Source organism: Polyodon spathula, chromosome 1 (assembly GCF_017654505.1).
Source record: "Polyodon spathula isolate WHYD16114869_AA chromosome 1, ASM1765450v1, whole genome shotgun sequence".
NCBI lineage: Eukaryota > Metazoa > Chordata > Actinopteri > Acipenseriformes > Polyodontidae > Polyodon > Polyodon spathula.
In genome coordinates, this window is record NC_054534.1 from 38,963,324 (window position 1) to 38,982,370 (window position 19,047).

Here is a 19,047-nt window from a genome sequence, read left to right on the forward strand (position 1 = left end):
TCCCGAAGTGAGTGGTGTAGCCCAATAGTACCAATAGACAAGCCAGATGGGTCACTACGATTATGTATCGATTTTAGGAGGGTGAATGCTATCTCCAAGTTTGATGCATATCCCATGCCTCGAGTAGATGAACTCTTAGACAAACTGGGGCAAGCTCGGTTTATTTCAACTCTGGATCTGACGAAAGGATATTGGCAAATTCCATTAACGAAAGCCTCTCGTGAGAAAACGGCATTTTCAACCCCAGAGGGTCTTTTTCAATTTTGTACTATGCCGTTCGGACTTCATGGAGCGCCTGCTACTTTTCAGAGACTAATGGACAGGGTTTTACAACCTCATCGAGAGTATGCAGCTGCGTATATCGATGATGTAGTCATTTATAGTTCTTCCTGGAGAGAACATTTGACTAGATTAGAAGCCGTCTTACAGTCTCTGAGGAGGGCGGGGCTCACAGCGAACATGGCAAAGTGCGCTATTGGAAAAGAAGAAACTAAATATTTAGGTTTCATAATGGGTAAGGGTAGAGTGAAGCGTTGGTTTCAAAAGTCCAGGCTTTGTTGGATTCACCGGTACCTACCACGAAAACCCAGGTGAGATCACTGTTAGGGTTGGCTGGTTATTACCGCCGCTTTATTCCACACTTTTCCACTATAGCCGCCCCTCTCACTGATCTCACTAAAAAGAACGCTCCAAATAAAATTAAGTGGAGTGCAGAGTGTCAGACAGCCTTTGAATCTATTAAAACTAATTTGAGTCAGGCCCCAACATTAATAAGCCCAGACTTCAGCCGAGAGTTTGTCCTGCAGACAGATGGATCGCAGACTGGTCTGGGGGCGGTTCTGTCCCAGGAGAGAGATGGTATAGAACACCCGATACTATACATCAGTCGGAGATTACTGCCCAGAGAACAGAGGTATTCGGTAGTGGAGAAAGAATATCTGGCAGTGAAATGGGCAGTGGAATCTTTAAAATACTATCTTCTGGGACGACCTTTTGTACTCATCACAGATCACGCTTCTTTAAAGTGGTTAGACACGATGAAGGATTCAAACGCTAGGATTATGCGGTGGTACCTGGCGCTCCAACCCTTTGCCTTTCAAATAAGGTATCGTGCGGGTAAGTTACATCAAAATGCTGATTTTTTTTCCCGGGAGGGAGGGGAAAAGGAGGGGTTAGAGGTTTCCGAGTGTTCCTTCGGCTCCACTCTGAGGGATGGGATATGTGATGAGTCAAAGGGATTTCGGTCTGTGATTCAGCCTCCCGACAGTAGATGGCATCAAACCAACTCGGGACTTCCCTTACCAAGATCTCGTGACCATGGCAAAAGTCATCTTTTGAGGGGCGGCACCTTGGTGAGGGGCGGAAGTATGTAAATTCCAGCCACTGGAGTCAAGTGAAGGATAAGGACACTTGTCAGTTGGGGATTGGTGTTCCACTGACTACAGAGGCGGGACATTACATACTAAAGGGAACGTACTACTGTGTTCGGGGTTGGTCTGAAAGTAAAATAGGAGGAGTAACAGGTGGAGGGAGAGACTGGTTTGGTGCAGCAGGATTTAAAAAAAAAAAAACACTAACATTTCTGTTGTCTTTTTTTGTTTATGTATGGTTTACCACAAAGACGATAAAAGACGAGTTATCACGGTCTGTTTTGGATTTCACCCCTGCACTCCTTCCCTCACACCATTTTGTTTTCTTTTGTTATTTAATTATTTTGTTGTGTATAGATAATAAAAATAAATTATTTTATTTCTGTACACATAAATTACTGTCTGTACATTCCATTTAATACACTCTCGCCTTACATTAAGATTGATGATAGAATGTGTTTAAATACCGCAATAGAGAGTTAATTTAAAATAGAAGATACATGATAATGAAACTTGGTATTACTTTGAAAATATATAATATATCTATATATATTATATATATTATAATAATATTATATATATATATATATATATATAATAATATATAAAATACACAATGTATTGAAATTACTGGACCTGGACCTGTTTACTGTATTGACTGCAGCCAAATCAGCCATCTACAACTAAAGTACAATAAGAACCACAGGGGCCAAGAGAGAATTGGATTGTGAACCATGTCATGGTTGTTTTTCTGTTTGGTAGTTTTCCTTTTTCAAAGCAATTAGAAGGATGTAATAAAGTAGAATAGCTCTATACCTTTATCTTATGTAGGTATAAGATAGGCGTGCCTTTTAATTAAGAAAGTTTGTTGAACTACTTGTTGTTTTGTATTTTTTTATTTTTTATTTATGTCTTTGTCTTAGCTTCTTTTGGTTATGAAGAAAAGGATTTTCAATGAATCTTATGGGTTTGAAAAGTAAAATATACAGGGGACCATCAAAATGGGTTGACGGATATGGAATTACATTTGTAGACTCCAGATTGTTCCAGATTGTTGAATTTCCATATCTCGTATCAGGTGTACTTTTCTATAGTTTTGCTCGCACCAGAGTGAAAAAAGACCACTTTAAAAAAAAAAAAAAAAAAAGTTTATTTACCAGCTTATATATAATATATAATATATGTTAAAAAGATCAATAAAATGATATATGTATTTTTAAGTAATTTGATTACTATTGTAACATAGATAGAAGGGGGGTGGAGAAGGTACAGTTTAAGAGGCACACAATGGGTCAATTGCTACGAACAAAAAGCTGCTGGTGATCCCATGGTTAGTACTTCAGGACTATACTAAATTATTATGCTAGTTAGCACCAACTGCAACAAACTAAGAACTTCCACATAGTCCCCAGGTGTGGATTAAAAATGTTCCCAATTGCAAGGAACAGATGATGACTGCTGCCACCTAGATGTTCCTGATATGCAGTACTAAATTAAACCATCAAACTCTTTAGAGCAGGGGTGGGTCTGAGGCCACAAGCCTTCAGGGACCCTGAAGGGGAGACAGGCGCATCCAGTAAGGTGGACTTGTCCATATCCAGGACACTCGCCTGAGACAGCCACAGCTGTCTGTGTTCCACCACTAAGCCTGTCAGGCTTCTGCCCAGAGCTTGTCCTTGGAAACCCGAAATCTGTAACAAAGTGTCCAAGATCGTATGTAGCTCCAAAGCTAGTGGCTCGGAGAGGGTTACAAAGTGCAGCATGCCATCCAGGTAGACCATTAAGAGACCTCCTATGTTGGCAAGATGCGTCACCTGCAATTCAGACGTGTAAGCCTTTTTCAGGTGGGCTTCCGCGATCCTGCATTGGCCGTTAGAGCATACAGGATCCTTGGACAGACCAAAAACTGGCAGGGACCAGGGTACTGGAGGCTGTGATTTAGGACTGAGGGCATCGATGCACCGAGGTGTGGAGGCCCCGGAACACTGAATGTGTCGAAACACAGAGGCTCCGGGCTACTGGTGGTCGAGGGTACTGAAAGCACAGAGGACATCGCTGCAAGGAGCTGTGAAGAGCCGCAGGCGTCAAAGCACCGAGGTGATGAGTCTTCAAGGTACCGAGGGTGTTGAAACACTGAGGTACCGAGGCTATGGAGCACCAAGGACCCAAGGGTACTGGAGCACAAGGCTTAAAAGCCTTAAAGCGTTGAAGTGCTGAGGTGTATAGTCCTCGAGCCAACCAGGGTTGTCGAAACACCGAGGTACCGAGGCTATGGGGTGACGGGACACTGATGTGCAGAGCTTACAAGCCTCGAAAGCTTCGACACGGTGAGGCGTTAAGTCCTCAAGGCACCGAGGGTGTCAAAAAACCAAGGTACCGAGGCTATGGAGCGCGGGAGCACGAGGCCTTCAATGCACAGGGCTTAAAAGCCTCAAAGGTGTGAGGCGTGGAGCCCTCGAGGCACCGAGGGTGTCAAAGCACCAAGGTTCCAAGGCTCTGAGGCAGTGTGGCACCGAAGGCGCCACTACATAAGGTTCAAAATGCCTTGAGGCGTATAGTCCTCGAGACACTGACACTGAGCACTGAGGCACCAAGGCTATGGAGCACCAAGGCACGAAGCCACTGATGTCAGTGAGCAGTTGAGCAGCGAGGGCACTGAGGCTTTAGTGCACCAAGGACGCCGAAGCACAGAGGCTCTGAGGACCCGATGGCACCACGGGTGTCGAGGCCTAAACACTGGGGCGCCGAAGCACCAAGCACCAAGGTACTGAGCTGCAGTGTTCCGTCTAAGGCTAAAATGCACACATTTTTCACAGTAACTGGCAACAACCTATGCACTCAGTTTACTAACTTTCGCAAGTTATTATTATAAATATCAACCTCAATCGAGGCTCCATATATCATTTTTACAAAGCATTAGCAAGCATATTTGTGTCTCTCTTGCAGCTGGTTCTCTGATTTCCATCTGTAAAAATGCACATCACATTAGTGCAGAGTTTGCAAATCTACTGGTACAGGGTGGGTGAAGCAGGAGCCTGGCGATTCTGCCTCTATAGCGAGTGCTGCTCATGAACTTTACAGTTTTTAACTTGATGTATAATTAAATACTAAAATCAGTGAAGCACAATCGTCCTGCATTATTTAGAAGTATAAATACTCCAGTAAACATAACTAATAATCACAATACACACACTTTGATGTCATTGTTTTATTTCCCTTTTAAAAAACGACCATTTCAGGAATCATCTCAAGCGTTTTGAAACTGGTAAAAATGTAAATCAGCACATTAGTCAAAAATACACATTTAAGTGTATAGTAATCGAAGAAGACATACCATGTCCATTTTTTTTTTTGCGAGTTTATTCATCATGTGACTTCACTCCATGTCTCTGCTGAAACATGGTGGCTGCACCAACGAAGAAAAGAAAAGCAATGTTTCAGTAAGACAGAGCTAAAAGAAATCTGATTATCTATATGAGGATGGTGCGATAGTATTCTTAAAGTTTTGCTGTAATTCGCGTGATCATGTACGAGCCAATACCTTTAAATATCATAGTGCAGTCATAAACACGTAGAGAATAAGAAAGCAAATAAGACGGCAACAATGGCAAAGCACTGCATTCTATGCTGAAAAACTAAGACCTAAGGTACTGCGCTCAAGGCAGAGCTTTCCCAAAGTAAGCTAGCGTATTTCATTATTATTTAGTTTATTTCTTTCTACACTACCTGCCTTTAATGAAGCTGTAATTGGCAGTTTTAAACCATGGCCGTTTCTTAATTGAATTATATTTTCTGACGATGAAGAAATGAGCTCAAAACTACTTTTTCTGTCTATACAATCCTTAAAGGAAATTGATCACTTCACTGTGTAAAGGATGTAGTCACTACACTACACACCGTTGGTTTCATAAAGACATTCTGTCTGGAGACACGCCTCTTTTTAAATCTTGCAAATAACACTGCAGAGTTAGGAATGAAAAAATTGAGAGGATTAATTATGTGTTTACTATTTAAATTACAATCGGGTAATACATAGCAGTGAACCTGTTTTAGAGCAACTAATCAGTCAACACGCCTTTATCAGTGTTTCAATTATCCTGGTTATTATTATAATGCCAGTAAAACGCTAAACTTATTTTGCGGAGTATTGTACTTACGGATTACTCTCACATGACATTGCTGGACTGTTACTAAACTTTTCATATATTTTATTGTTATTGTAAATGAGAGCAATAAGCTATACAGATCGTGTAAAAACACCTTTATTTATAGACTGAACTACTGTGCTAGTGGAAGACTAAATATGATTCTCACAGCTGTGCTGGACATTTGGTTTTCTGAACTGTTGTAATATAATTATTAGGTTTTCCTGCTTATTTTAATGCCAGCAATGAGCCAAAATGCCAGCAATGAGCCAAATGATGTCTTTAAAACAGCAAAAAAAAAAAACACTTAAAAAAAGTGAAAATATATGATATTATATATATATATATATATATATATATATATATATATATATATATATATATATATATATAGATAAAAAAAAGTATAAATTATAGGTAAAAGTATTTATTAAATGTAATTATTTTAACTACCAACATTATATTTGTGTTCAAATGCCATATTTGATTATTAGTACATTAATAAAATGTGGGAACAAATGGAATTGGCTATTTTTGATAAACAGAATTTGGTATTCCCAAGAATGGAGCAATTAGTAGCCCTAAAGGTGGTTACAATTGAAGGCAGTGCAGATGCCAATGTTTTATGCAGTAATATAAAGCAATTTTATGCAGGCCACCAGTTAAGCATGCAGTCTGTATCTATGATAACAACTGACAGGGCTGCATAGGATCAGAGGATGTTTCAAAATCAGAGACAGAGCCACAATAAATGTCATGTTTAAATTTAAAGTAAATTGTAAAATTGTTGAGATACTTGTGTTGGAATATTCTTTCAAAATTGTACAATGCAACAAAAATATATTAAAAGGGTTAATGCATGGCTAAAGGGTTCTCACTGATAATTGACCCTTTCTCAGTCAAAATGGGGAACGGGGAGGGAACGCTGCAGAGACGCGTAGATTTGTACTGGTACTCCGGTACTGGTACTCCGGACAATAAGATGGCATCTGATTGTACCAATACCTGCATCTGTACTTGCACTGAACTGCACCATATTTTGTTGTATTCTACTACAGCTTTTAACTATTTTCTGTATGTTATTGTTGATTTTACACTTAAATATATCCGTAACCATGCTTTTTGTAATTGCTGTTATTTGAAATCGTTGTTATTCATTTATCGTACTTACTACGTGCTCTATTTGGAGTTAACTCTTATATACAAATATCTTTACTATTTAACTGCTTTAAGTTTAATTGTTCTCAGTCAAATTTGCTCTTAAAGGTAATTATTTACTGTATTCTTTATTTTGATCTTATTTTCTACTGATTTTACTGTACTTTATAACTGCTCTTATCTGTAAGGTGATATTGTGTAATGGGATATTTTACAATGTGATACTTTGCAATAACTGTAAGTGGTATTGGATAAGGGCATCTGCTAAGAAATAAAAAAATAATAATGTGAATTTTGGATTACGATGGGCCAAGAAGGTATGTTATTCCTTTCCAGCCATCAGCGGAGATGATTCAAGACATGAATAGTGAAATCTGAAGTAGCGCATGAAGACATGGATAATGCACAGTGATTGTAAATAAAGCGTGAGCCAGGTTTACAATCTATTAGATTTTTATATTTCATGTTTTCAAAGTACAAAACAAAAACTACAACTGCAAAAGAGAAAAGGGAACGGACTACCTAGTTTAATAAAACTCTAAGATGTTTTTTTTTTATGACTTATTGATACACTAATGTATGTATTGCAGCTGTTAAATAAATATGGATGTGAAATCTTTCTTTCATGTTGGTTTTGAACAGTGTGATTATATATAGTACTTGTTAAGAGTAGTTATATATCTGATCCGAGATGGTATCTTAAAAGGAAATGGTTTAGGTGGTTGATAGGCATCTGCTCTGACTAAATGCTCCCCTGGATTCTTAGCCCTCCTATATGCAAATCTAGGAGAATCTTGAAAGACAAGTCTTAAATTTCTGAACAAAATGTGACAATTAGAATTAACAATCGATTTCATCCTCATACTGTCAAATGATTGAAAGTTACAGGTGGAATAATCTGTCAAGTGAGTGTTGTTCCTGTTTGTTGGCCGTCTCATGGCACATACCTATATGTGGATTGTAACCTGTGCTCCGTTAACTCCCTGTTAAATAAAGACTCGTTGTATTTTCATGAAGTGGCGTTTTGGGTCAAGTCCATTTGTTCAACACCGTGACAACCTTGTTGGTTGGTGGGTAAAACAAAAACAATTTCTGAACGCGAAAGTGTTATGAGAAATCCTAAATCATCAGTTGCAAGACATTTAAACATGCCATCTGCTCCCTTAGATTCTGGTGTATTGAATTGGTTAAGAATCCAAGGAGGGGGGTGATCGTGATGAAATACTGTTACAAAAAGGAGCGAAATGGAAACATAGGTTTCGAACTGAATCTCCAGGAGGTTTAAATGAGGAAGTTTCATTGGTTCCATTTCTGTAATTGTATTGTTGCAAAATAATGAATTGTAACAGAAGTCATAGAGAAACAACTGTTGTATATTGTTTTATTGTAATGTTTAGTATGTTCCTTTTAAGAATGAATGAACTTAATGAATTGTAATAACCACCAATGAACTAGATAAAAATCGAATACATTTAGTTTGAATACGCACGGAGGAATCTAGCTCAACGAGCATCTGTGTTTGTGTGCTTGCTGTTTTAAAATTAAAAAAATAAATAAAGTGATCTTTTTTTAATTATGAAATTATGAAGGGTATGCAATAGCATTAGGTAACATATTAGGTTTCAGTATGTAGTGTATATTAGATGTCAGTATGTAGTGTGTGGTGTCAATTTGAATTATGTCCCTATGGCGCCTCAAATTAATGCAGCTTTTTAGACAGTAAATAATAACAATTAGCATTTTACAAAAAACATGCCAGTCTGCTCAATGCACCAATTCAAATGCAATATTTATGATAGATGTGTAAAGGTTGAGGGATATATATAAACAAAATTTGGGGTGGCGGGGGGCAACCCCCCCACCCCACCCCACCCCACCCCCCCAAAATCTTTACGAAAAATTTACAATGGAAATACGCTCTAAACCCCCTTCGCAAGAGAGTGAGCAAAAAAATAAAAAAAAGGGGGTTTACCTCATTTCTCCATGCCGTCCACTCTAGCTTTCCCCTGAGCCACACTCCTCAGCGGGGAAGTGATCAGCTGGCTCGATGACATCTGGGTGGGGAGGGCAGGGGAGCTCATTTCTAGTCATCTCTAAATAGACTTGCGCAGCGCTCGCCACGTCAGTCAAGGGGTGTGGCCAGAGCAGCGCTGAGAGTTCTGTTTGGCAGCTCCGTCTGTCAATCTCCCCATTTTGTATTATATTAACCTAGCACTACTTCCTCTCTTTGTCTTGTGTTTGTTTTTTGTCCTCGTCCTCCCTTCTCCTTCTCCTCCACTCCTTTTCTAATACTGCTCCATCCACACAGGGATGCCTCTGGGGAGGAAATGAGTCTTAATCCCCCTACCGCCCGGGTCGGCCTCCTACCCAAGTCAATGCCATTCCCGACGGTTCCTTCTTGGTCAGAGGGGATCTCAGGCCACATCTGTACTTTCGCAGTTTATGCTTTAGCCTCATGGAGGCCAGAACCTGCTATCACTCTCCCTAGTTTCTTTTCTAGGTCCGAGCACCTTTCTTGTCACCTCTGAGGCAGGCCAAGTCCCCCACCCACCAAGTTGGGCCCCATGCACGTGGGGGGGGGATTGGGGTTCTCTTCCTTCGTCTCTCCTATATGAGACACTTTTCCCTAACTCTCCACGCCACTCAGCTGCCAGCCGATGCTGCCTGAGGATGCTGCCTGAGTAGTGACGGGATCTGTCCTTTTGTTCTCTATGTCTCATTGTCCTTGTCACCCAGGAGCCAGATGCTGTCTGACCTGACCTGGACTTCATGTTTGTCTTCTCATTCTCCTTGTCACCCAGCAGCTAGAGGATGCCGCCTGACTCGGCCTGGACTTGAGAGCTTCGTCTTTCATATGTTCTGTCTCTCATCCTCCTCGGTGAGAGTTCAGAGTCTCTTGTTTGTATGTCTTGTCCTGGCCCTTACTTGCCGTTCAGCAGGCAGATGATGCTGCCTAACCCAGTCCTTTGAGTAGAGGGATCTGTCCAGCCTGTCCTATGTTCTAACCCTTTTGTCACTCAAGCACTCACATGCTTCAAGCTCGCTGCCCCTCATCACCTTTCTTTACTCTCAAGCTCTCTAGGCATCCAGTGAATTGATATGAATGTGGGAAACAACTGGATAATTGTTACAGAGGCAGCTATTTAAAAGACAGTTGCTGCGAACAGAGAAAAAACATATTTGTTTTGCTGGGTGACCAGTGTTACGCAGATTTCTGTATCCCCATAGAATTCTGGATCCCCTTAGATTTTACGCCTGCGTAGATCAGGATCGCTGTACGTGAACGCCTAATGTTTCGGAACAATATTTACATGTAATAAAATTAAAATATGTTTTAAAAGAAAAATACGGTTTTATAAAGTTACTTTTAATCAAGGGTTTTGTGTATTGAGCAACGCATTTTGTGCCAAAGCGCTGTTTTTTGAAGAGGCACAAATTTAGCAAGGGGATTGCGCGAAGATTGAAGAGCGGTCCCGATCTCTTACCTGACTAGCTCCATTATTGATTCGTCAGAAAAGTCAGCCAGGTGATTAGGCAAAACACACCAAAGCTTTCCACATCTGTCCCGCTTATAGCGCTGCCAGGTGCAAATTGCACACAAAATGTACAAAATCTACCTGGATGTGCAGTACTGTATACCAGCCTGGAGGTTCGTTACTTATGCCTGGTTCCTTATTCGCGGTGGAGTTGACAAAGCAGTGTGTCATTTTTCTGTGTGTTTTAACTTACTTACACATCTTTCTCAATTAATATATTGCTACCATTTAAAAGATAACATCTCCTGCTTTCAAGAAAAAATAACATATTAATGAAAAAATCTATCAGCAGCATAGTGGTACCCCATAGATTACCCATTTGTTTTGCCCTATTTACCCCTTTAGATTTCCATTACATGAGAGTAGATGTTGAACTTCATGCTGATTTGAACTCGGCTCTCGCCAAGATAAGCACCAACTAAGACGTAGCTTTGCAGTAAACTAAGGTGATCCATCTGCATCTCCATCCATTTGCATTGTTTTCCATCTGTTGATGTAGATATCCTTCTGTCTGGTGTTGATTGCTGAAGTGTAATGCTGGCTCCAGGGACCAGCTAATTTTGCCTCCCCAGCGCATCAGCACACACAACGGCTGCGATGCTGACTCGGGGATCAACCACAGTGCAGTCTCCCCAGCGCATCAGTATGACAACCGTCTGGATTGAGCTAAGTAGGGTACATCTCTGGGGTCTTCAAGTGGGCAACTTCCATCCTCTGTGTTTCGTTGACTAGCCCACGACACCTCAAGAGGCTCAATAGTGATTCTTGCATCCCAGCATCACCCTCCCTCCACCCCACTCAGCTCAGTCCAGCTTACTTACTTGTATTTACTTACAGCGTTGCTTTCTTTTTATTGTGCTTAAGATCCCCAGCCAGAATCCTTCCGTCTCAACCACAACCAGTTGCTGCTCCTTTCTGCTGCTTCAGATAAGTTCTTCATTGTGTGACACAACTCTTGGCCACTGAACCTGACGTCTCTGAGAAACCGGGTGTGTGCCACAAATCCTTGACAACCCCTCTCCACTGGGTAAACTCTCCATCCTCGCTGTTCCGCTTCAGCAGCTAGTTGAGCATACCGAAGTTTCTTCCTCTCATCACCCTCATCATCTTCCCATGGCACTGTTAACTCTACCAGATGAACAAGGCGTGCTGATCCAGACCACAAAACAATGTCTGGTTGAAGGTTAGTGGTGGCAATCTCAGGTGAAAAAATAAGCCGTTGACCAACATCTGCCTGCATCTTCCAGTCTCTAGCAGCTTCCAGTTGTCCTGGGCAAGGCTTGGTTTTAACACCTTTTCTTGGTGGTTGCTCTCCTGGACAGAGGAATATTGTCTTTTGTGTGTAATGCTTTGATGGACCTGGTGGCAACTTATTGGTCAGGTTACGCTTGTCTTCCAATGCAAAGCCCAAACATTGCAGCACCTGGTCATGGCTAAGACCCACCTTACATCCTGTCAAAATGTGCCTTAATGTTGCAGGTGATGAACACAAAGGACATGAGGGATCCTCACCCACCCAGAAGTTTAGGTTCTGTGGTGATGGGAGAACATCATATGCTGATCTGATGAGGAAACTGATCCGAGGTATCCCTAGATGTTATCTAAATATTTTAATGAGCAAAATGTAGCCCTTTATAACCAAAACAGAATGCACAGGGGCACATCTTTGGGTGCCCCATTTACTTCTCTTTGCAAACCTGATAACCTAGACAGGTGATAACCTATCTAGTTATACCTAGATATTTAGTGAGCAAACCATCTAAGGGTGTAAATGGGGCAAAACAAACGGGTAATATTATGGGGTACTGCAATGCTCCTGATGCAGACTTTATTAATATTTTCGTTTCTCTTGAAAGAGGGAGAGGTTACCTTTTAAATAGTAGCAATATATTAATTGAGCAAGATGTGTAAGTAAGTTAAAACAGACAGAAAAAGGACACACTGCTTTGTCAACTACACCGCGAATAAGGAACCGGGATTAAGTAACCAACTTCCAGGTGGTAATTACAGCAGGCATTTGTGCTGAAAAGTGCATTTCTCTTTTTTTGTGGTCTGCAGTGTCAGGCACTGGAAACATGCAAGTGTACAAAATAAACCAACACACACACACACACACACACACACACACATATATATATATATATATATATATAGAGAGAGAGAGAGAGAGAGAGAGAGAGAGAGAGAGAGAGAGAGAGAGAGAGAAAGAGAGAGACACACACAGTGACGTGAAAAAGCCCCCTGTCTGATTTTCTGCATTTTTGCATATTTTTGACACTGGATGTTATCAGATCTTCAACCAAAACCTAATATTAGATAAAAAGTACCCTGAGTGAACAAATAACACAAAATTTTGATACTTATTTCATTTATTTATTAAAGAAAGTTATACAACACCCAATGTCCCCGTGTGAAAAAGTAATCACCCCCTTAGACTCAATAACTGGTTACACCACCTTTAGCAGCAATAACTGCAACCAAACACTTCCTGTAGTTATTGATCAGTGTCTCACAGCGCCGTTGAAGAATTTTGTCTCACTCCTTCATGCAGAACTGATTAAACTCAGTGACATTTTTGAGCATAAATTTCCTGCAACAACATTTCAGTGGGTTTTAGGTCTGGACTTTGACTAGGCCATTCCAAAACTTTAAATTTCTTGTTCTTCAATCATTCTGATGTAGACTTGCTTGTGTGTTTCGCATCACTGTCTTGCTGCATGACCTAGCTGCACTTCAGCTTCAGCTGATGGACGGATGGCTTGACATTTTCCTGTCAAATTCTCTGATACAGAGCGGAATTCATGGTTCCTTCAATGATGGCAAGTCGTTCAGGTCCTCATGCAGCAAAACATCCCTAAATCATGACACTACCACAACCATGCTTGACCGATGGTATGAGGTTCTTACTGTGGAATACAGTGTTTGGTTTTCACGAGACATAACGGGTCCCATGTTGCTCCACTTTTGACTCATCTGTCCATAGAACATTGTTCCAGAACTCTTGAGGATCATCCAGGTATTTTTTGGCAAACTTGAGATGAGCATTAATTTTCTTCTTAGTGAGCAGTGGTTTCTGCCTTGCTACTCTGCCATGAATCCCATTTTTGCCCATTGTCTTTCTGATGGTGTAGTCATGAACACTGACCTTAGACAAGGTGAGAGAGGCCTGCAGATCCATGAATGTTGTTCTAGGGTTCTTTGTGACTTCCTGGACTATTTTACGCCTTGCTCTTGCAGAGCTTTTGGCAGGATGGCCACTCATGGGAAGATTCAATACTGTCCCAAACTTTTTCTATTTGGACAATATGGCTCTGACTGTGGTTTGGTGGAGCCCCAGAGCTTTAGAAATGGCTTTGCAACCCTTTCCAGACTGATAGGCATCAACAAATTTTTCACGGACATCTTCATGAATTTCTTTTGATCATGCTGACAACTTCACTCTGATGGCAGGGCTGGCCCAAATCAGGCCTGATTGTTAACCATATTATTCAAACAGCTGACCCTAATTATCCCTTTAATTGGGTTGAGTTAACTAGGGGGGGCAATAACTTTTTCACAGCTGAAGATTGCATGTTTGATTACCTTGCACACCAAACAAATGAAAGAAGCACCAAACTTTGTTGTCATTTTTTCTCTCAGACTCACAGTGGTGCATAACTCAGGTCATGGAGGGTCGGTCTCCCTCCTGGTTTTTGTTCTAACCATACCCTAAATTAGTTAATTGGACCAATTAAGCTTCTAATAAGGTCCAATAAAGTACTTTAGGGTGCAGTTGGAATAAAAACCTGCAGGGACACCAGCCCTCCAGGACCGAGTTGTGCACCACTGTTCTATATACTACTACTACCCACAAAAAGATCTGACCAAATTCAATAGGAAAAATTTGCAAAAACACAGAAAATCAGGCAGGGGGCAAATACTTTTTCATGGTACTGTATATTTATTTTCACACGCTGTTGTTTCGTTGTGTTTATCTACACTTTGTCCTTCACTCTTGATTCTGTTGTTTCTTCTGATGGAGATAGAGGCCGTTTCCCTGACGATCCTAGTGGCAGTACTGTAACAAATTCAGTATCCCCTCAATAATCAGTATCCCCTGGCGCATTGCGCATTCGTAAAATGAAATCGTCATATATTGGGTGTATTTACAGTGAGAAACACAGGGGATACCAAATTAGACAGACATAGACAGTCAGGATATTGTCAGCTGTCTAATCTGGTATCCTCTGTGTTTCTCACTGTAAATACATCCAATAGCAACAAACCCTTTGTGTGTGATAATAGGGCATAATTAAACATGTTGTGCAAGTTTGACAATTCTAGGAACCCCACTGCCTGAAATGCACAGGGGATACCAAATAATACAAGCATAACTGCTATTGTCAGCTAATTTGGTATCTCTGTGTTTCTCACTGCAAATATCAATCTTGTGTGTGTACTAAGTTTAAAAGAAACATATAAACATATATATGTAAACAATAACATTATATATAATACATTATGCATTTTATATATCATTTACACAATTCGTGTTTATTCCAGACATAAAGGCACAAGCCACAGAGCAACAACATTAAATTAATTCTCACATTCGTGAAATCTTTCGTGATCATTTACTTTCAACTTTCAGAAATCCCCCAAAATATATAAAAAACAGGCTACTTTGAAATCAGCACAAAGTAAAAACAGGTAGGTAGCATAGTTGAGACATTAAGCATTGATTGTTTAAAGATTGTTTTAGCTGCGCATTTCAAAACATTTTTAATGAAAACAAACTATAACTGATTATACACATCACAAAGAAATCAAGGCGTCCTGTCAAAAAATATAGTAAATGATTGCAAAATGCTGCTGTGCGTTCACATCACTCGTATTTTATCTCAGACAAGAGCATTGCTCATGTGTAAAATGAGATTGTCCCACAGGTACGATCTCATTTTACTCATGAGGAATGCACCAGGGGATAAAGACTTCTGGCGGGGTATTGAATTGGTTACATGCGGCGATGAAAAAAGTTGATTTTCTTCATTTAATTCTTTGGCTTAAAGTATTGTAGCAAAAGGATTATGATGAAGAAGTAACTCTATATCAATACCTGGCAGGCTGCTTTATTTTCTGTCCAGCGCAAGCTGACCTGACTGGACACTGAGGGGATAAAAAACTTTATTCATCTTGTTAATATACATGGGTGATTAAAAATAAGCTTACCACATCAATGATATGGTGCGTTTAGGTAGTAAACTTACTTTCTAATCACCCTGTACATTATATATTGTGTTGGAAAACATGGATCGGGAATTGATTAGGAGTTTGCTACGCATGTGGACTAGCAGAGCTATACTGGTGTTCTTTTCTGAAAAGAGACTAATATTGCAGATAGCAGACTGTTTGGTTCAAATTGCATGTACTGCTAACCATTGATAGAGACGCTGCGTCTACAAACTCTTGCCCAACAATGACTGCAAGCTAACGAGATAACAATGCTGTGGACTAGAAGGGAACAGGCTCTAAAGACTTCAGAGAGATCAAAAGAGATAATCCCACTGGCATCAAAGGGGGTCGCAAGGAGATAGCAAAAGGCAGATGTATGGACCTTTTGTCTCCAGGAGTGTGAAGAATGCACTGAGTTCAGAGGTTGTCACACTAGACTACACACACACACTCACACAATAAATTAAATTACCTTTGCAATTGGTTAAGTGTCAGAGAAAGGAGGTGGACCATCTATACAGAAGGGTATTTAATGTCATGCAAACATTGTAATGTTGAGTATTGTGTTTGTCCTGTACCTGGGACCAGACTCCCTGCATATTTCAATAAACCTGGCAACTGACTGAAGAAAAGGACTCTGTGCATTTTCTTGAATCTACTTAATCACCATCATTTTTTGTAAGTTACTTCATATTGTATACGCTAAAAACATTTTGGTGCAAGCAAAACTATAGAAAAGTACATCTGAAATAAAGATATGGAAATTCAACAATCTGGAACACTGAAACAGCAAGGTTCATTCCATGAACAGAAAAAAAAGGACATGAAGTTGAAAATCAAAGTAGAAGGAAAAAAAAGGTTATATAAAATAATATGGGTCAAAAATATTACCATTACATCACAACTTATTGAGTGATAATATATTTTTGTTTTTTAAAAAAAAAAGGATTTTATCTCAACACGCAACACGCATTTACAGTATTATGAGTTGTGTCAAGCTGTTATCATGAAATTATATTTAAAACATAATGACTCCAAAGACAAAATCCCTATTGTCTTACACTTACACATTTGCCACTGCTTGATGGAAAACCCAGGTTCGCCACCACTTCTACTTGAATATTATTCCCTTTTGGTTTCCAGGAGCATTGTACTGATTTGCATGCAGTGATCACATTTACAAATTTACATTAATGCTATCGTTGATGACATCAGTGTTTAGTAGAATAAGGTACACTGTTTGATCAGGTTCATTTTGCATTTATCACCCCCTCCCTGTTCTGTTACCTTGCCAAAAAAAACAAACAAAAAAAAACAAACAAACAGTCAAATCGCTATCTTTTTCAGTCACAAGCAGGTAATAGTTCCCCATTCCTCGCTCATGGAGTCATACCAGAGCATGCTCTTTTTCTTGATATGTTTATCTACCTACATGTTTTACTTCAAGTTTTCTCCACATTACTAAACAGATTTCGGAGTTAGCATTTAAACAAGCTCCAACCTTCTCAAACATTGGTATCAGTGTTGTATTCCATTGGCTGGCCAGCATATTAAAACAAATGACTATATTAATCGTATGCTTCAAGTTGAGTGTTATTATGATGAATATATTCTATATGTATGGGTCTTTTAATAAAACTTAACTGGTGTGACAATAGTCCAGTAATATGCATCTGTCCACAGCATAGGCCCAGTAAAAACTATTGTAAAAAACTATTAAATGTGGCAGCAGTGATCCAGCTGTGGACAGAACTGGTTACTAATTACTATGCAATATTCACAGTGATCAAAATAAAACCAACTGCTGTATGCACAGTAAGCCAAGGTCCAGCTTTCTACATCTAGTGCAACCATTTTAGAATATTAGAATGCATTTTGGTTTTGAAATTTAACTTTTTTGTTTGCAAGAATCTTTTCCTTTTTGTTGTTGTTGTTGTTGTTGTTGTTGTTGTTGTTGTTGTTGTTTAGGCATCCTCAAACTTAAAACAACATTTATTTATTTGTCAGTTTCTTGTGTGTACAGATATCTGAAATCCATTTGTTGATTTACTTTTATTTTCAACAAAGAGGAAGAATTCTGAGAGTCAGACTGATGGTGCTGGAAAACCCCTCAATCTCTCTTAAGACTCACCCTTATGCAAGACAGTCCTGTTTGTCTCCTTCAGGCTGGTCACTCCTTCCACATGTAACAGTAAGTTATTCAGTTCTGAGACTGTTCTAAGACTGACAGTTAGTATTATCATTTAGAGATATTTCAAAATGAATTTCAAGATATCTTAAATTGATTTGCTGATATCAAACTAACTCGATTTCAAGATATCTCAAACTCATTTTGAGATATCTCAAATGGATTTCCTTTGAAAATGCTCTGTTTTGAGTGGTGTTTCCGGCCCATTTTAAAGATATCTCAAACTAGACAGGAAGTCAATTCGAGATATCTCAAATTCAATTAGAGATCTCAAATTCAATTAGAGATCTTGAAATCAGGGTTAATTTGAGATATCTCGAAATGTATTTGAGAAATCTCATTTAAAGCTCCAATTACAGATATCACAAAACGAAGCTTTAAATGAGATGTCTCAGATTAATTGTATCAAATTTATTGAATCTGAGATATCTTTAATTGAATTTGAGATTTCTAAATAAGTTTAAGATCTTGAAAGCAAATTAGTTTGAGATCTGCAATTCAATTTAAGATATCTTGAAATGCATTTCGAGATATCTCTAAATGATAATTTGGCTTGCCATACAGTTACAGTTTTCAGATATGCAGAGATGGCATCCTTTAATATTAGAAGCAAATACCCAAGCAACATAACTTTGAACTATTAACTACTATCACAGTTTAAACAATAAATAAAAATCCAAATGTTTTTTAAATCAATAATTTGACAGTGCATGTATATTCTTAGCATTTCCTGAAATACAGAATTATTTTAATGATGTCAGCATTTATAACCATGACTTTTAGATCAATGTAACAGACCCCAACGCTAACAGATCTAAATACTACTCTTCAATTAACTCTAGTTGAATCCAGATAGGGTTTAAGGGTGATATATTGACCCACTAATTAATATTACAACATGTAATAAAAATACAGTGAAATGAAATCTGTAAAAACTCAAGATTATAAATCTTAGATAAATAAAATAGACCCTAATAGTGCATGCAATATGTATTTAAAAAAAACAAAAACATTAGTTAAGCCCCATAAATATTTGTTTCAATGTAAATAAAAGACTGTGGCACCTTGAATAAACAGTTACTATACCTGTCTAAAACAATGATATTCAGTCCCTTTTGTGACCAGTTAATTTAATTTACACTTTTTTTTGGTTAGTTTTTTATATCCACTCTTTGCACATAGAAGTTTGCCTATTTGATACATATATTAAAAATAATCTGCTTTAGTAAAACCAATACAGGTATTAGTAAAGAAACCTAAGTTTTGATCAAGGTGTATACATTTTTTTTTAACACAAATATTGTTTTATAGTGTATATATTACATCTAGTCAACAATTCTTGACCACTTCCAACATAAAAAAACCCAATGTACAAGCATGTACGGTTGGTATTACCGCCTTGTTAAATAAAAGTTGCATGTTACATGTTTTACATTTAT

General features: G+C 39.0%; 1 protein-coding gene across 2 annotated transcripts in view; it reads right to left on the bottom strand.

Annotated features, from left to right (window-relative positions):
* LOC121318492 (FYN-binding protein 1-like) overlaps nucleotides 1-19,047 on the bottom strand; it is a 64,503-nt gene that overhangs the window by 45,314 nt on the left and 142 nt on the right. The gene's annotated exons all lie outside the window — the stretch shown is intronic.